The sequence below is a fragment of the Lissotriton vulgaris genome, chromosome 4_1 (genome assembly GCF_964263255.1).
Source record: "Lissotriton vulgaris chromosome 4_1, aLisVul1.2, whole genome shotgun sequence".
Lineage (NCBI taxonomy): Eukaryota > Metazoa > Chordata > Amphibia > Caudata > Salamandridae > Lissotriton > Lissotriton vulgaris.
The window spans coordinates 1581504045-1581524161 of NC_141691.1; positions in this window are offsets into that span (position 1 = coordinate 1581504045).

Below are 20117 nucleotides of genomic sequence, written 5' to 3' on the forward strand. Positions count from 1 at the left end.
TTTTGACTAGGCTGACAGGGATCCTGCTAATCAGGACCCCAGTCCATCTCCTTTCTCCTCAAACTGTTGTTTTATGTAGTTACCCCAGATTGAACACTGAGGTGCCCTTGTCAGGCCATAGCATGGTTCCCATGTACCCATGGCATAGTACCCCAGAGGTCTCCCATAGGCTGCAACATGTATTGTTCCACCCATGAGAGACTATTGAAAATGGAACTACAGGCCTGCTATTGCAACCTCGCATGCACCACTTACGAAAGATATAGGTTTACTATATGAAAGGGTCACTATACTTAAAACCTATAAGTCACCCCTCTAGCAGGCCTTTACAACCTGAGGGCAGGGTGCTTGGTCCTAAGTGAGAAGGTGCCCTTGCATGAGCAGGGCACCCCTGCAGCTTACAGAGTCCATTCTCCTGTGTTGTCAGTGAAACAATGTGATGAATGAATCGGAAGACTTTTAAAGATGAATAATATGAAGTTTATTCCATAGAGAAACTCCACCCGAACACGGAGCGTCCGACCAGCGGCAAGCCAACGGTGACAATGGCCAACCGCGGATCAGACATCCATGCGCGAGTAACATAACATTTAAAACACAACATGTTTATTCACGAGCAACAGCATGTGTAAAGAACGGTCCTACACCGCGTGAAACATCACGCGGTGTATGACACACAGAACATTACATTACACCACCTTCCCCCTTACAACAGCGAATAAAAATTATTTTAAAAAAACATTCAGAATCTAATAAATTCATTATATCTCTCGGGTACTCTGATGCGCCTGCCAAAAGGAAAAAAAGTTTGATTATCAGTAACATTTCGTGAATTTGCAACATTTCTGACAGAAAGCTGGCTACCAGCTTGGCTAGGAGAAATATCAGAGGATTCCTCTGAAACATTAGGTACACTCAGCCAAAAACTCCAATCCAAATTATCTGGACTATTTTCTCTAAGTTTACCTTTAATGATCTCAGCTTGTTGATCTGTCACTTTCACTAACTGACACTTATTCCACCAACCCTTTTTACCAAGGAATGCAGCTACCTTGCTAACTTTCAAAACCTGGACCGTTGCAAAAAACTTCGAACGTCCTTTGATTACTCTCCCAGGATTCTTAATCAACACCCAGTCATCAGCCAGTATATCAACAACTTTACCATCCAAACCACCATCAAAATGCAACTTAATTTGATTTTGTTTATCTTGTACAGCCTTCCTAACCGAATCTAAATCAGTTGTTCTCCCAACAGCACTTTGACACAACCATGAAGGAAACAAAATAGAAAGATTCTCCCTCCCTCTAAGAAGAGAAAAAGGAGACACTCCCGTAACACAATGAGGGGACGTATTATAGTGCCAGACTTTTTGTTTGACAAACTCACCTACCTTGTAGCCACAAGACATCGCAGTCTGGATACTCTCTTTAATTACCTTGTTTCCCCTCTCAACTAGACCGTTAGAGGCTGGAGAATATAATGCCACCTTCAATTGCTTGTTATCCAACTCCTTCAAAAACGTACACATTTTATCTGAAACAAAATGTGTCCCATTGTCCGTGACAATTGACTTAGGGGACCCTTCCAAATCAAAAATCTTTTTGAGAAAAGCTATGGTAGAATCGGAATCTGGAGATCTTACAAAATCAAAATACATCCATTTAGAAAAATAATCAACTAATAAAATGACATACTTATTCTCTTGTTGCAAGATGGAATACGGCCCTGAAAAATCGATACCAATTTTTTCCCAGGGAGAGTTCGGAAACTCAGTAGGATGCAAAGGTACCTTTAAAGTGCGCCAATGCTTGTCAGACAACAAACGCTCAGGACAAGAGTCAATTAAATTCCTGACTTGAACATCCATTGAAGGCCACCAATAATGTTGTTTAATACGCATAGCCGTTTTAGTCACCCCTAAATGACCCTGGTGTGCCTTATTGATGATGGATTCACGAAGTCTGAAAGGAGGAACAAATTTCTCTCCTCTCCGAACTATACCATTCTCCACTGAGAGCTCCTCTGCAACTTGAGCGAATCTACGCAGATCACCGCTCAAACCCCTAGGCTCAGGCCAACAATGGGTAGCAAAGTCCATAACTTTCAACAAAACATTGTCAAATGCGGCAGCCTCCATCCAGTCACTTTCAGAAATAACATCACTCATTTCATTTACAGCGTCCACTAGAGTAACACACTCTACATCTTCCACCAGAAAGTCTTCTTCATCATCCTTGACTATAGCCATCCTGGATAAACAATCAGCACGAAAATTCTTGCCCCCCAAGATATGTTTAACCGTAAAGTTAAACTCTTGTAATTTTGAAACTAATCTCATAAGTCTCGCTGACATGGAAGCAGAGTTAGACTTATTGAAAATATAAATTAGGGGTTTGTGGTCAGTAACCAACTCGAATTTCCTCTCCCAAATATACATCTTAAATTTGTGAACCGCCCAGGCACAAGCTAGAGCTTCTCTCTCTATTGTACTGTACGTTTGCTCAAAATCTTTAAGAGCTCTAGAAGCAAATGCGACAGTCTGCTACTGACAGTTAACTTTCTTAGTGAGAACCGCACCCAGGCCAGAAATACTTGCGTCTACTGTAATAACAGAAACAGCATCCTCCCTAAAAGCGTGTATGGCCTTAGCTGAGACAATCATCTTCTTAACCTCACAGAAAATTCTGTTTAACTCATCAGTCCATATAAAGCTGGAGCCTTTCCGGAAAAGATGTCTTAAAGGCTCGACCAACTGAGAATAAGATTGCACAAACCTGGCATAATACTCAGCTAAGCCGAGGAAAGATCGTAACGCATCTTTATCTGAAGGAGGTTTTGCATCTTCAATGGCCCTGATAACTGAGAATTTAGGAGTAATGGCTTGGTTAGAGACAGTATGACCTAAATAATCAATTTTGTTGACAGCAAATTTACATTTATCGCTGCGGACTGTCATGTTTCTGGCCATTAAAATTGAAAGTACATGTCTCAGAATCTTATTATGCTCATCAAGAGTTTTAGCAAAAATCAAAATATCATCAAGGTATGCCTGTACACCTGCAACTCCTTGAAATAACAAATCCATAAGCTTCTGAAAAACACTACGGTCTGACGCTAATCCAAAACGAAGACGTAGGAATTTAAAAGCCCCAAAGGGGGTGATGAACGATGTGAGTTCTTGAAACTCCTTAGACAATGAAACTTGATGGTACGCTGATCTAAGATCGATCAGCGAAAACCATCTGGCCTCCCCAATGTTCGCCAGAAGCTCATGAATCCTAGGAAGCGGATGACAGTCTACGATAATATTCTTATTCAATGAGCGTAAATCCGCACATAGCCTAATTTCTCCTGTCTTTTTGCGGGCAACCAAAATCAGAGCCACCCATTGCGAAGAATTAATAGGTGTAATAATGCCTTGATCACATAAATCATTCAACATTTTCTTCAATTCTGATCTCACACTTAATGGAACCGCTTTAAAGTTATGTGCAACAGGCTGAGCCCCAGGTATCAACCTTATCTTATGTTCGAATCCTTTCACGCTCCCAACCATTTCTTTAAAAACAGGTTTGAATTCAGAAATAATATCTTGAACATTTGAATCAGAACATTCTACAACCGAAACCGGAAAATCACTGGAAACAGGTTTAGGTTTAGGCGATTCCCCCACCTTGATAGGGTTATCATCTCCATGGACTAGATATAGCCCCATCCTAGCAAGATCTTTCCACCCTACAATGTTTTTACTTTTTTCAGCAACATAAATCTTAGTAACTGTTTCCCTCCCAAGACATTGGACCAACCCTTCAAAATAACCCATCATGTTGATATCCTTCTCACAAAATGCCTTGGGATTTACATCTGATTTGATTAGTTCAACTCTTCTATCCCATTTTTCATAAAAAGTTGAGTCTCTGAGGATTGTAAATGGCGAGCCTGAATCCGCCATAACCTGTAAAGGAACGTTATCTATGATAGCGGAACATAAAGGACCTTTGATAGAGTCCACATCGCTGTTATAATCTAAAGTCACAACAATGTTCTTTAAAGAATTAGAACAAGAATCCACATCGATGAAATTTACATTTGGAGGTTTCTTAGCAAACCTACAGACTCCCTGAAAATGGCCAATTTTCTTGCAAATAGAACAACGTTTCTTAAGTGCAGGACAGTTTGGAGCATTACCTATGTGGTCTTTTGAACCACATCTATAACAGAAAATAGTCTTTTTCTTTTGAAAAGATTTATAGTTAAGTTGAATTGTGCCTTTAGGATTGATTGCACAAACAGCTCCTTCCTGATCAGAATCAGAATAGTCCACTGCATTAATTCCTTGTTTGGCTGGCTCCATAACTACCTTAGTAGTCAAAGTAGACCGTTCAATACTTAAAGCCTGGTCAATAACCTCACTTAACGATGGGTTTTTAAATCCAAGGATCCTTTGTTTGATTTTCCTAGAAGCGCAATTGAACACAAATTGATCTCTCATAAAATTGTCTGGTGAAGGTTCAAAGCTACAAATGATAGCGAGGACTCTTAGAGCAGAAATGTATTCCTCTACTTTCTCTTCCTCTTTTTGTTTCCTGGAATAAAAATTGTGGCGCTCGAGCATAATATTAGGTTCATCACAGAACTGTTTTTTAAGTCTAGCAATGGCTTCAATATAAATATTCCAAGGATTATCTCCACTTTCATCTTGAGAAATAGGAGGAGCTATAGGAGTAATACTTTTAAAAATCCGCTGACCAGCTTGACCTAAACATCCAAAAAGAATTGCGAATTTATGTTGAGAGGAATATTCAGAAGCATCAATAGCAATCAAATGATTTTCGAATAAACTAAACCATTCAGTTCATATAATGTCAGGAGCTCCTGGTTTACTCAAAAATGGTGGTGGTTGCGTAATTTGATGCCATTGATTGTTAGACATATTAAAAAACAAACAAAAAAAAAACAAGGAAATAATAAATTAAGATTTGGAAACAACATCAGTTGAATAAAAGATCATTAAAATGTGCACAAGAACATAATGTTAAACATTGTAACATCAAGTGCAGTAAAGAATTTTTATTTTTTTTAAAAAATGTTACAAAAACATGTATAAACAATGGAATCACTTTCAAAGCAAGCGAGTGTGACTTTATCTCAATACGTTAAAATTATTTAAAATGTGCGTATCGCTGAAACAATACGCTTTAATGACAATTGTAAATTAAGGAATCAGGCTGAGTTTTAAACCAGCGTGCGTATCGCTGATGAAATGCGCAATTATAATTACTCTGATCTGAACAAGCGTGCGTATCGCTGAGGCAATACGCAATTATAATTACACAGTTCAAGCGTGCGTATCGCAGAGATGATACGCTTTGGTAAATCCTTTAACAACGCAGTCAGACTGTGTTTCAACAAACGAGATCCAAATTGCAAACACACTTCAATTACGACCAACCGCGGATCAGACATCCATGCGCGAGTAACACAACATTTAAAACACGATAAACATGTTTATCCACGAGCAACAGCACGTGTAAAGAACGGTCCTACACCGCGTGAAACATCACGCGGTGTATGACACACAGAACATTACATTACAAACAGCCATATACTATATAGAGGGGCATCGCGTGACCACACGATGACCATCTCAAAAACAACTGCAACGAATCCTATCATGTTTGGTATCAAACATGTTGGAATCATACCCCCATACCATAAATGGTGTGGGAGGTATGATTCCAAGCAATGAAAGAGCCCTCCATTAGGATCTTGGTGTTCCCTGTACTAGCCTTCTAGTTCCGTATGGCACAAAATGGTTGCTACCGACCAGAGACACATTTCTGCCCTCCTGCTGCTGAGCCAAGCTTGAGCAGGGGAAAGCAGAACGATAGGGCATCCTGTCACAAGGAGATGTGACCACCTCCCAGACAGGATTTAGTTAATTAGGTCTGGGTGGGTGCGCTTGCCAGCGCCTGAAAGTCTGCATGAGGGGCACATTTGGTATTCCTGTGCAGAGTCCAGTTCAAACCAGTCCTGGGAGCCATTGGCTCCTGCTCTGGCACTAAACTGGACAAAGAAAATGGGAGTAACCTCTCCCAGGTCCAGACCCTCCCCTGGGAGAGTCCCCTGAATCAAACCCTTTCCTCGGGGTACTTAAGGGCTTACCTGGGTGTAAGTCCCTAGATTTGTCGTGTTCAAGATTCAGAACTGAAACCACTGCACTTCTACCATCTGGGCACTCTGGACTTTGCTAAACTTCGTTTGAGCCTGATTTCATCTCCCTTTTAGTCTGCTGCATCGTGTGTTCCTGTGCACCGTACAGGATCCGTGCAGGACCTGTGGCACATCCAAGACACTTGACGATAATCTCCCTTCAAGTGAAGGAGTCACTTCCCTGAATTCCCAGGCACCTCAAGATTGCTGACTGGTCTGCTGATCCAGAGCTCCTGCGGACTCTGAAGGGTTCAACAGCACAGGTGGTGGTTATGTACGTCTATCAATACCCGAGCTGCCCTCTCACTGAGTTTGAGGTCAGAATTCCTCATGGGGGCTGCATTAACCAAACCCCTATGCACTGCATACTTTTGCAAGTGCATATGCTTGTCGTTAACCTCTTCTACCAAGCTCTTCAGCACACCGCCTTGTGGACACCGTGGCCTGCTCCTGTTGGTGACTTGGTCGAGGTCCTCTCCTGACTCCTGTACCTCCGGCCTGTGGGTCCCTTTGAGAGTCACCTTTGTTTTCCCTTGGGATCCCGTGAGTGCTCGGGCCTGCCCTGACTCCCCTGATTGTGGTGAGTCTCCTGGACCTTGCTGGTACTAACTCTGCACCTTCTTGACCTTTTGTGTTGCTGGCATTTGCCAAGGCGTGTTGGTGCTCATGCCAAACACTGACCCCTCAGCACTCAACATCCTTTGTGGGACAGCCTGCATCCAAGTCCTGGTTATCCTCAGCATCACCTGGTCCTCGCAGCTACAGAGTCAAGGTCACTGTCATCCTCCCTGAAACACCCGACATCGGAGGGCATTCATCTGTCCCCTCTTCTTTCAGGTACTCCTCCTCAAGAATCCATGTTTGGATTACTCCAGGTACTTCATCCTCTTCAGGCAGCGCCACTTTCCTGAAGTCCTTCATTGGGTTTGACTGCGGTTTCCAACGGCACTTCATATCTATGCTCCTGGCTTCCCTGGGATAGGTAACTTGGTTACCACAGTATCTATGGGTGGGGTGTCTCTCCAACCTTTTGTCTTCCACTCGGTTTCTTCAGGGTCCATTGGGATGGGACCCTAATCTTTAAAATTCCAACCATGACTTGCACATAGGCTTGTACATAGCACGCAGTCATGTTCTCACACTACACAAGCTCTCTGTGCGGTCCCTATCTACTTACCTTGGGTGGTCTGGGGGTCCCCAGCAATTCTACATCTTCTTGACATAGTCCTGACTCAAGTCGTGGTTCTTATTCCACTTTCTAAGTATATGGTTTGCCCCCCCCCCCCTGTGGCCCACTGCGTATTAGTGCTATTTACTGTGATTTCTTTGCTAAAGTATTATGTGCTTTTTGTCTATCTCCATGTAGGAGATGCTATAAAATGCTAGAGAATGTTCTATATTAAATACATATTGTTATACCTACTTTGTGTTCCTTTTCATTTAATCTATACTATAAGATTGCAATCTGGTGAAACAAGCTGCTTTACACTCCACAAAACTAAGCCTGAAGGCTGTTATCCACAGCTATCACTTGGGTAGCTTTGTAAGATTGTCTGAGAGCTCTTGAATCACCATAACAGTTGTCTGGACTGATGCAAGGTACCCACTTACATTAGTGGACATCATATACCAGGTCAGCTACTCACATTGGGTGTGCAGCAGTTGGGATTCAAGCCTGCATTGTTTTACCAGATAAATCTTTGTATTGATTAACTGAAAAACACTAGTACTAGGTACATATAAATACAAACTTAGAATAGTAAGTTCTACTGAATTTGGGGCTGGGTAAGTTAAGGGTCTAGCACACCCTTTCTCCAAACTAAGAGAGTTTAGCTCCCCCTAGGTTATGTAGGTGCAACACCACTCCTCACTTAGTATGTCAACTAATGGAGATGCCAGTGGCTCTCTGCCTTAAAGATACAGTGAACTTTCATTCCAAGAACTGAAAGCACTGTGTGCATCTAGAAAGCTGAAGACAGGGAGAAGTGCCAACACTCAACGCCTGCTAGAGGTGTTACTGTTGGATGACCTGAGGAAAGCCTCTGGGTCAGATGAACAGGACAGTGTGGGTGGGGCCGGGAATGAAGATAGGGTGGGAGGGGAACCCCTCTTTCACCTAGAATCAAACCCAGGGGGAGCCTGATGTCTCCCACCTGGACAATTCAGACCTCCCAGAGGAGAACACACTGGGACAAGAGCATGCCCTCTTTGATACTCCTGGGAAGGTGCAGAGTAGACCAAGGAGGTCTAGATCCTCCTCTGCAGAGTCCAATACTTCTAGACAGTCAGTAGGGACCTCCTTTACTTGTAAAGGAGGGAACTCATGGGATAGGGAGTACCAAATGCTGTATCTTGAGAAAGCTAGGCTTAGGCTCAGGAAAGAGCAATTGACCCTTGACAGAGAGTACCTAGAAGTCTTCTACAATCCTGAAGGCAGGGTGCTTAGTCCTACGTGAGAGGGTGTCCCTGCATGAGCAAGACACTCCTGCAGCCTACGGAGTCCATTCTCCCACGTTGCCAGTGAAACAGCCATATACTATATGGAAGGGCATCACGTGACCGCACAATGACCATCTTGAACACGGCTGCAACAAATCCGATCATGTTTGGTATCAAACATGTTGTAATTATACCCCCACACCATAAAGGGTGTGGGAGGTATGATTCCAAGCACTGGAAGAGCCCTCTGTTAGGCTTGCGGTGTTCCCGGTACCAGCCTTCTAGTCCCGGACAGCACAAAATACCTGCTGCCGACTGGCACAAAATGCTTGCTGCTGAAACTGGACAAAGCAGAAAAGAAACCCTTCCCGGGAAAGGTTAAAATCTGGAGCACTCCTTTGGCGATGCGAATCGCTATTTGAAAAAATTCGATGTGAGCAAGTTTGCTATTTAAGGAAAATCCAAGATTTATTCATATGTTTATTGTTTCATATTACTGCATATGAAAGTAATAAATCATCAAAGGATCCATCAGGCACATGCATCTTTGTTGGCGTTTGCGATTCCTTAATTGCGATTTTTAAGGAATCATAATTAAGGAATTGCAAAAGCCTATGCATGTAGAAATCTCTTACAAAAATAGCAATTTCTAAACATTCCTTAATTGCGACTCGCAAATTGCGAGTTGCAAGTAAGGAATACCTCCCCATTCATTCCTTTGGGCCTAAAGCCCATAGGAATGAATGGGAAGACCTTCTCAATTTGCGATTCTCAATTAGAGGATCGCAAATTGAGAATGCAATTTCAAGGGTGCCAGGGTGTCAAAAGGACACCCTGTTGCTCCCCTGAAATTGATCTGTGCACATATGTTGCGCACCCACATGCCCTAAGGGCATGTATGTGCGCAACATGAAACTTTGAAAAATGCACAAAAGTGCATTTTTCAAAGTTTTTGCAAATTCCCATGAAGTCCAACTTCATGGTAATTTGCTCCCCCTATTTGCAAAATCGCAGATTTTTTAACTTTCATGCATTGCATTTAAGGAATCGCAAAATGCAATTCCTTAAATGCAATCGCAATTTGAGAACTCGCAATTAATTGCGAATTCTCAAATTGTGAGGGCCTTGAACCTTGATGCATCGCAAAAGTTAATTTTGCAATCGCAAACAGCCGATTTTTGCGAATCGCAACGTTTGCGATCGCAAAAGACTTTGATGCATGTGCCTGCATGTGTGTTACTCCATTCCAATCGGAAACACGAACATTTCTTCAAAATAGTTGGTTAATTAACACGTTGAAAATATGACCCCAATGCATTTCGAGCGGTTGCTCTTCTTCAGGGGGAACATTCTGGGGAGTAAACAAGAGGGAACAAATATGTCACAGTCCAAGCAGAACAGAATGCCCTAACAGAAATGGCCAGAAAACTATTTACACTGAAGGAACAGTGTGTGATACGATAATGCAGTGACTCTTAGGTGAAAATAATGAACAATGATTCTCTGCGAGATCAAAGGAAAGTGATACACGCCGCACGAAGGGTGCTGAGTGAGGTGCTCAATGCGGTTAAAGAGAGTTTAGAGCATAAGGGAATACGAGAAATCATTAACCGTGTAAAATGCGGGTCCGCAAGAAAACACAAGCATACATGCATGAATGGGTGCTAGAGAGACCGAGAACTGTGAAAGTGCTACAGAAACTAGCTGAGACCAAGTGCAGCATGCTTACTGGACGGAGTAACACTAGTGACTGGAAAAACAGACCGAGAAAGAACACAACGTTTGTGTAAAAGAAGTGACACGCGCACCTGTGAGAGGTGATAGTGCTCAACGAAAATACAGGCATGCAAAAATCGACTAGAGTTAACGAATGTAATCAAACATGCAGGGCGGCGAAACCAAAAGTGTCAAAACATCTAAGACATACCTCAGCGCGGTGAGCAGGAATCAGCGATGTAACGTGACGGTGTGCAGAGAGCACCCCCGTTGGTCAAACCAGCGCGGCGGGCTCCACGGAAATATCAGAAACCCGGAAGTGTCCCCCGAGAGGCTAAAGATATAGAAGAAAGACTCAGTGAGAGCATCAAGTCTATGGTGTAGTGCAAAAACGTGTATATGTGGCTGGAATACAACGAACCAAATAAAGCTGGCATAATTATACACTTGAGAAACAACACCGGGAATGGAAAAAAAAGATTTGAAAGAAAGGTGAAAAAGATAATCATGCCTAGGAAGAAAAAAAAAAGAAAATGAGCAGAAAATAGCGAAGTCAGCTGTCGAGCATAAAGAAAACCAGGAACATCAGGGAAATGAAAGGATACTTAGAAAATCAAGGATAAATGTAGGAATCACGAAGGGGTGTCACAAAACATTAAGAAACACAATTAGAATGAGCAGGAGAGAGGTATAAGCATCACAGGGGCAGAGATGCAGGCAGATGGATGTAGGTGACATTATTGAAAACAGCTAAATTCCAGTCTCTCGTTGAGCCCTTTAGGAAGTAGGGCATTCAATTTATGTATCCAATACAGTTCACGCTGTAATAAGAACTTCTTATTATCTCTGCCATCAATGTTAGTGATAGTTTCCAACACCATGAACCGTATTTGGCTGATGTTATATGCATTGTTAAAAAAATGTGCAGCAACGCAAAATTTCAGATTCTTAGTGCGAATGTTGCTTCTGTGTTCCGTTAATCTGGTTTTAATCTTGCGTTCCATTTTGCCCACATACAGGAGACCGCATGGGCATTTGAGTAAGTAAACAACATTGGTGGTGTCACACGTGGCATTCACTTTCAGTTTGATGGGGGTCCCTTGAGTGGGGTGAGTTATGGTGTTCCCTTTAATAATGCTGTTGCAATTGCCACAGTTGTGGTATGGGACTGTTCCCTTAAAAATGGTATCTGTAGTTTTTTATGTTGTTTCAGCAGTTGTTGTAAATTTTTGGTACGTTGGTAGGCAAATATGGGATAGTCTTGAAAAATGTTGTTGAAATCCTGTTCGGTTTGCAGCAGTTGCCAGTGTTTACGAATCGTATGTTTGATTTTGGTGCTTTGAATGGAATACTTGGACACGAAAACAGCTCATTCCTCTGTAGCTTCTGGTTGGGGTTTGATTGCTAATAGTTGCAGTCGATCCTTGGATTTAACTCTGGTTTCTGCTGTTTGTACAATGGAATTTGGATAACCTCTTTGAGTGAATTTGTTAATAATGGTTTGACTGTCTTCTTCAAACAACGTTTCCGATGATGCAATCCGTTTGACTCTGAGAAGTTGTGAGTATGGTAAATGCTTCTTCAGGCTCATTTGATGGAAACTGTGAAAGTGCAGGTAGTTATTGCGATCTGTCGGCTTGGTGTAAACTGAGGTCTCTAGACCATTGTTGGTGATTCTGATGTTAACATCCAGAAGAGCAATTTGAGTCCTGCTTATGTTGTGGGTAAATTGGATTCTCTCGTTTACCTGGTTGAGATCACTTATGGCTGAGAGTAATTGAGTTTTCAGACCTGTCCAAATCAGGATAATGTCGTCGATGTATCTATTGTAAGCAATCAGGTTATCTTGCCACTGAGGGTTTGAAAGGATGTGATCTAATTCAAATGTGTGCATCAATAAATTTCCATAGGCTGGAGCGGCACAGTTGCCCATGGCCACTCCAGACAGTTGGGTAAAAAATGTGTCTTGGCATATGAAGTAACTGTGATGTAAGGTGAACTGCATAAGCTCCATCAAAAATACTTGGAGGTCCAACGGTCCATGGCTTGGAGTCCCAGGTTATGAGGAATTGAGGTATACAACGAATTAACGTCGATGGTGCAGAGATAAAGTTGTTGTTCTGGACCAATCTGAATGTTAGTGATCTTTCTCAAGAAACTCCTTGGTGTCTTGGATGTAGCTGGTCATTTTTCTTACACTGGGTTGCAAATGTTTGTCAATGTATATGCCAATCGGTTCATGTATGGAATTGAGTGTGCTCACTATGGGTTTAAACGGTGGCCTGATGGAATGCTTATGAATTTTTGGTACCATGTGTAGGTATGGAGTATGAGGATGGTCTTTAGTCAAGAATTTTTTGTCGCGTTCAGTGATGGTTCCCATGTGTAGAGCGTTATCAAGAATGGCATGTAGTACTTCATTAAATTCCACAGTTGAATTGAAACTTATTTCCATGTATAATGAGGCATCCTTAACATGAGTAGATAAGTTTTCAATGTAAAAAGAAGTGTTGAGTATTACCAAGGAAACTGGACAAAGGACATGGGAGTAATCTCCCTCCTGTCCAGACCCTCCCCTGGGAGGGTCCCCTGAATCTTCCCAACCCTTTCATAAGGGTACTTACCTGGGTGTGGGTCCCTATATTCGTCGTGGATGAGATTTAGAACTGAAACCACTGCACTTCTACCGTATGGGCACTCCTGACTTCGCTGGACTTTGTTTGGACCTGAATTCGTCTCCCTTTCAGTCTGCTGCATCGTCTGTGAGTGTGCACCATACAGAGTCTGTGCAGGACCTGTGGAGCATCCAAGACACTTGAAGTTAATCGTTCTTAAAGTAAAGGAGTCACTTCCCTGCATTCGCAGTCACCTCAACACTACTACGCAAACACAAGGAGATGATGGAAGGAGCACTGAAACTGTTCAGACACTCACCTCCAGTTACATATCTGGGTTGAATTTAACCTTGTCCTTTAGCTCACTTCGCCACCCCAGATCAGACACAGCTATATGCAAATCATTCTTGACCCTGTGCCTCATGGGACCAGTCCAGCCTGAACTGCCAAGCCATGCCTTTCCTTACCCGGAAACAAGCATCCTGGGACCGGTTTTGGGATAACAGCCCTCATCAGCCAGGCTAGCTTGAATTCAGTGGCAAAGTGAGCAAGGGACCCACGTCTGGGCATACCCTGCCAACTTAGGGTGAACAAAGCAAATACAAGGGGATGAGGGACAGAGCGCTGAAACTTTTCTGACACTCACCCCCAGTCACATCCCTCATCATTCTTTAGCTCAGTTCGCCACCCCAGATCAGACACTGCTATATGCAAATCAGTCTTGACCCTGTGCCTCATGGGAACAGTCCAGCCCAAACTGCCAAGCCATGTCTTCCCTGGCCAGGAAACAAGCATCCTGGGACCGGTTTCGGGCTAACAGCCCTCATCAGCCAGGCTAGCTTGAATCCAGTGGCAAAGTAAGCAAGGGACCCACGTCTGGGCATACCCTGTAAACTTAGGGTGAACAAAGCAAACACAAGTAGATGATGGGCAGAGCGCTGAAACTTTTCAGACACTCACCCCCAGTCACAGATCTGGGTTGAATCCATCATCGTTCTTTAGCTCACTTCGCCACCTCAGATCAGAGACAGCTATATGCAAATCAGTATTGACCCTGTGCCTCATGGGAAAAGGTCCAGCCCGAACTGCCAAGCTATGTCTTCTCTGGCCCGGAAACAAGCATCCTGGGACCGGTTTTGTGCGAACAGCCCTCATCAGCCAAGCTAGCTTGAATCCAGTGGCAAAGTGAGCAAGGGACCCACGTCTGGGCATAACCTGCCAACTTTGGGCGAACAAAAGCAAACACAAGGAGATGATGGACGGAGCGCTGAAACTTTTCAGACTCTCACTCCCAGTCACAGATCTGGGTTGAATCCATCATTGTTCTTTAATTCTTTAGCTCACTTCGCCACCCCACATCAGACACAGCTATATGCAGGTCAGTCTTGACCCTGTGCCTCATGGGAACAGTCCAGCCCGAAATGCCAAGTCATGTCTTCCCTGGACTAGAAACACGCATCCTGGGACCGGTTTTGGGCTAACAGCCCTCATCAGCCAGGCTAGCTTGAGTCCAGTAGCAAAGTGAGCAAGGGACCCAAGTCTGGGCATACCCTGTCAACTTAGGGCAAGCAAAGCAAACACAACTAGATGATGGACGGAGCACTGAAACTTTTCAGACACTCACTCCCAGTCACAGATCTGGGTTGAATCCATCATCGTTCTTTAGCTCACTTCGCCACCCCAGATCAGACAACAGCTATATGCAAATCAGTCTTGACCCTGTGCCTCATGGGAACAGTCCAGCCCGAACTGCCAAGCCATGTCTTCCCTGGACTGGAAACAAGCATTCTGGGACCGGTTTTGGGCTAACAGCCTTCTTCAGCCTGGCTAGTTGAATCCAGTGGCAAAGTGAGCAAGGTAACCAACGTCTGGGCATACCCTGCCAACTTTGGGTGAACAAAGCAAACACCACGAGATGATGGACGGAGCACTGAAACTTATTAGACACTCACCTCCAGTCACAGATCTTGTCAGGTTTCTTCGAGGCGCCTGCCTGACTGTTTAACATAAAGACTACATTGCCCTTGATTCTACGGGAGTTGGACTACTACTCCCATGATCCTTCACGGAAACCGGATATAGCCCGGCTTGCCTGGTGAACCGGCGTACCTGATTTTGACCTGTAGAGCGAGAGCGGCTGCTCTCGCCTTGTCTTCAGATACCGTTGTACCCGTCCTCGCCGCTGGAATCTCCGTCCGGAGTGAGGCTTCTTCTAACGGGTACTGTTTCATTTAGCCGCTACACACGCGGAGCTTCGCTCTGGTAAGAGCGGCAAGTTTGGTCTTGGTGTGTGTTCCCGGCACGCTAACTATTATCGGAGCTTATTCAGGATTCGAATGGCTCTCTGTTACTTTGTGTTCTAGCCTGGCAATAACTTGTACGGGCTTCGGTGGCGGACTGCAGGGGGAATTACCTCCGCATTGCCGTCACGAAGATGGAGTTTATAACTATATGCATACTTTGGATTACAAATACCAAAGCGGATGGCGGTGGCAAGGTACCACGCCCTACCGTGTTTGCTTTACAGTAAAGAGACAAAAGAATATATTTTGCTTTAAACTAACCATTGGGGAAGAGGTATTCTGCTTTGAGTTAGGAATAGAAAGGAACCTGTACTCTGGGGCGATTACTTTCAGTTGGCTTGTCTCATTTCCTTGGCTTCGGAAATACGACTGCTATTTATGTTATCAGGAAGACCCCATGTGTATATAGATACAGACATCACTTCAGAATTAGAGGGTATGTATCTGTTAGCCGCAGTGCTTATGAGTATACCGTTGGAAGCTGGATGTGTCTGATGTTCTCTATCATTATACTTCGTAGGAATAGAAGGTATCTTGTGAGAGCTAACAGCAGGGAAGAAGAGACAGCAACTAAGGCACAGGTGACCTCATTGTCTTTTAGCGAGAATGCAAAGAGAGTAGGTTTACGTGCTGTATTTAACTTACTGTGTATTTTGTTTTGCAGCTTCCCTTTCCCTGCAGCCCCCTTCCTTTCCCTTCCCGGGTTTTTTCCCCTTTTTGGGGTTTTTTCCCTCGCCGTATCACTTGAACACCCTGTGATATTAATTCAGGGTGTTCGAGAGGTCCGGAGGTGGAGCTTATTCCTGCATACGAATCCTGCAGAGTGGAGTCCTGACAGATCTGGGTTGAATCCATCATCGCTCTTTAGCTCTTTGAGACCTGTCGGTGAGTTGGCGCGATACAAAACCCAGTTACAAATTACAAATTACAATTTGCCACCCCAGTTCAGACACAGCGATATGCAAATCAGTCTTAACCCTGTGCCTCATGGGAACAGCCCAGCCGGAACTGCCAAGCAATGTCTTCCCTGGACCAGAAACAAGCATCTTGGGACCAGTTTTGGGCTAACAGCCCTCATCAGCCAGGCTAGCTTGAATGCAGTTGCAAAGTGAGCAAGAGACCCATGCCAGAGTGCTAAAACTTGTCAGACACTCACCCCAGTCTCAGATCTGGGTTGAATCCATCATTGTTCTTAAGCTCACTTCGCCACCCCAGATCAGATACAGTTATATGCAAATCAGTCTTGACCCTGTGCCTCATGGGAACTGCCAAGCCATGTCTTCCCTGGACCGGAAAAAAGCATTCTGGGACCGGTTTCGGGCTAATAGCCCTCATCAGCCAAGCTAGCTTGAATCCAGTGGCTAAGTGAGCAAGGGACCCACGTCGGGGCATACCCTGCCAACTTAGGGCGTACAAAGCAAACACCACGAGAAGATGGACGGAGCGCTGAAATTTATCAGACACTCACCCCCAGTCACAGAGCTGGTTTGAATCCATCATCGTTATTTAGCTCACTTCGCCACCTCAGATCAGAGACAGCTATATGCAAATCAGTATTGACCCTGTGCCTCATGGGAAAAGGTCCAGCCCGAACTGCTAAGCTATGTCTTCCCTGGCCCGGAAACAAGCATCCTGGGACCGGTTTTGTGCGAACAGCCCTCATCAGCCAAGCTAGCTTGAATCCAGTGGCAAAGTGAGCAAGGGACCCACGTCTGGGCATAACCTGCCAACTTTGGGCGAACAAAAGCAAACACAAGGAGATGATGGACGGAGCGCTGAAACTTTTCAGACTCTCACTCCCAGTCACAGATCTGGGTTTAATCCATCAACGTACTTTAATTCTTTAGCTCACTTTGCCAGCCCACATCAGACACAGCTATATGCAGGTCAGTCTTGACCCTGTACCTCACGGGAACAGTCCATCCCGAACTGCCAAGTCATGTCTTCCCTGGACTAGAAACAAGCATCCTGGGACCGGTTTCGGGCTAACAGCCCTCATCAGCCAGGCTAGCTTGATTCCAGTGGCAAAGTGAGCAAGGGACCCACGTCCGGGCATACCCTGTCAACTTAGGGCAAGCAAAGCAAACACAACTAGATGATGGACGGAGCACTGAAACTTTCCAGACACTCACCCCCAGTCACAGATCTGGGTTGAATCCATCATCGTTCTTTAGCTCACTTCGCCACCCCAGATCAGACAACAGCTATATGCAAATCAGTCTTGACCCTGTGCCTCATGGGAACAGTCCAGCCCAAACTGCCAAGCCATGTCTTCCCTGGACTGGAAACAAGCATTCTGGGACCGGTTTCGGGCTAACAGCCTTTTTCAGCCTGGCTAGTTGAATCCAGTGGCAAAGTGAGCAAGGTAACCCACGTCTGAGCATACCCTGCCAACTTTGGGTGAACAAAGCAAACACCACGAGATGATGGACGGAGCGCTGAAACTTATGAGACACTCACCTCCAGTCACAGATCTGGGTTGAATCCATCATCGCTCTTTAGCTCAATTCGCCACCCCAGTTCAGACACAGCGATATGCAAATCAGTCTTAACCCTGTGCCTCATGGGAACAGCCCAGCCCGAACTGCCAAGCAATGTCTTCCCTGGACCAGAAACAAGCATCTTGGGACCAGTTTTGGGCTAACAGCCCTTATCAGCCAGGCTAGCTTGAATGCAGTTGCAAAGTGAGTAAGAGACCCATGGACAGAGCGCTAAAACTTTTCAGACACTTACCCCAGTCACAGATCTGGGTTGAATCCATCATCGTTCTTAAGTTCATTTCGCCACCCCAGATCAGATTCAGTTATTTGCAAATCAGTCTTGACCCTGTGCCTCATGGGAACTGCCAAGCCATGTCTTCCCTGGACCGGAAACAAGCATACTGGGACCGGATTTGGGCTAACAGCCCTCATCAGCCAGGTTAGCTTGAATCCAGTGGCAAAGTGAGCAAGGACCCACGTCTGGGTACTCAACACTGCTGACTGATCTGCTGATCTCGAGCTCCTGTGGACTTCGAAGGGTTCAACAACACAGGTGGTGGATATCTATGTCTCTCGAAGCCTGAGCTGACCGCTCACCGTGTTTATGTTCAGAATCTCTTATGAGGGCTGCATTAACCCACAGTATACTTTTCCAAGTGCAAACGCTAGTTCACAACTTTGCCACAAGTGCATTGGGCTCCAAATAGCCCTAACCTCCGGCAACTTCTTCCACCTGCTCCTGTTGGTGAGCTGCTCAAGGTCCTGACTCGAGTTGTGGTTCTTATATCACTTTCTTAGTATATGGTCTGGTCCCCTGGGGCCCAATGTGTATTAGTGCTATTTATTGTAATTTCTTTACTAAAGTATTGTGTGATTTGTGTCTATCTCTGTGTAGGAGATACTGTAACGTACTAGAGTGTGTTCTATAATAAATACATATTTTTATACATACTTTGTGTGGTTCCTTTTCATTTAATCTAGACTATAAGATTGCACTCTGGTGAAACAAGCTGCTTTAAACTCCTTCAAGACTAAGCCTGAAGGCTGCTCTCCACGGCTACCACTTGGATAGCTTTCTAAGGATATCTGAGACCTCTTAAATCACCATAAGGGTTTTCTGTACTGGTGCAAGGTGCCCACTTACATTCGTGGACATTATATACCAGGCCAGCTTCTGACAGAAGTCCACAATTGAATGATGTGCTCCTGATGTGTCCTCTACAAATGGACTCACCCAATCAGATAAGGCCTTCAGAATAGGATATAGTGCTCCAGATTATGCCTTACTCGTGTCCTTTTCACTACATGGTGGTGAAGGATGCCAGTCTATCTTCCCACCTTCTTTAATTTCCTTGTCTTAACCACCGTTTTCTCCTGTCTGTGCCAATGATTTCACTTTTTGTTGGTACCGGTTCGCCCTGCCTGCTTTGCAGCTTTCCATGTCTCTGTCTATATGCCCTCTTTCTTCCAGTGTTCCTCTAGCCTCTCTCTGTATATCCCTGCCTTTGTCCCTCTTGCTTTTGCTGCAGCCCTTCTTTATGCATGTGTTCCTCCTACTTGTGACCCCTTCCAATTGTTTGTTCTGTTGCGTTTGCCCCTCTACCAGTGCCATCCTGTCACCAACGTGGAGAACAACAACCTGCTGGACCCATCCCAAGTCAGCTTCAGAGCAAACCATAGCACAGAGACAGCTCTTGTCACAGCCACAGAAACCACAGCTCTCGTCCTCCTCGATCTCTCAGCAGCCTTCAACACTGTATCCCACCACACAATGATCAACAGACTCTACCAGATCAGAATCCAAGGAGCAGCCCTCAAGTGAATTGCATCCTACCTCACAGGAAAAACGCAGAGGATCATCCTCCCTCCCTACTCCTCGCTCCATAGGAACATCACCTGTGGTGTACCTCAAGGCTCTTCCCTCAGCCCAACCCTCTTCAACGTATGCATAACACCCCTAGCTAACACCACCAGGAGCCGCAGACTCAACGTCATCTACACTACCAACACCCAACTAATCCTCTCCCTGACAAACGACCCTACAATCATCATAGGCAAGTTACAAAGATGCATGAAGAACGTGGCTGTCTGGATGAACAATAACTGTTTCAAACTCAACTCAGACAAAACAGAACTACTCATATTCTGGAAAGGCAAGGACACCCTATGAAACAACGAATGATGGCCATTAGAGCTAGGCCGTACCCCCAAACCCACCTAACAGTCCTGCAACCTCAGCATCATCCTTGACAGCCAGCTATCCATGAAAAAGCAGGTCAGCTCCATCTCCTCCGTTTGCTTCCTCACCCTCCAAATGCTTATAAAGGTCTTCAGATGGCTCCCACTCA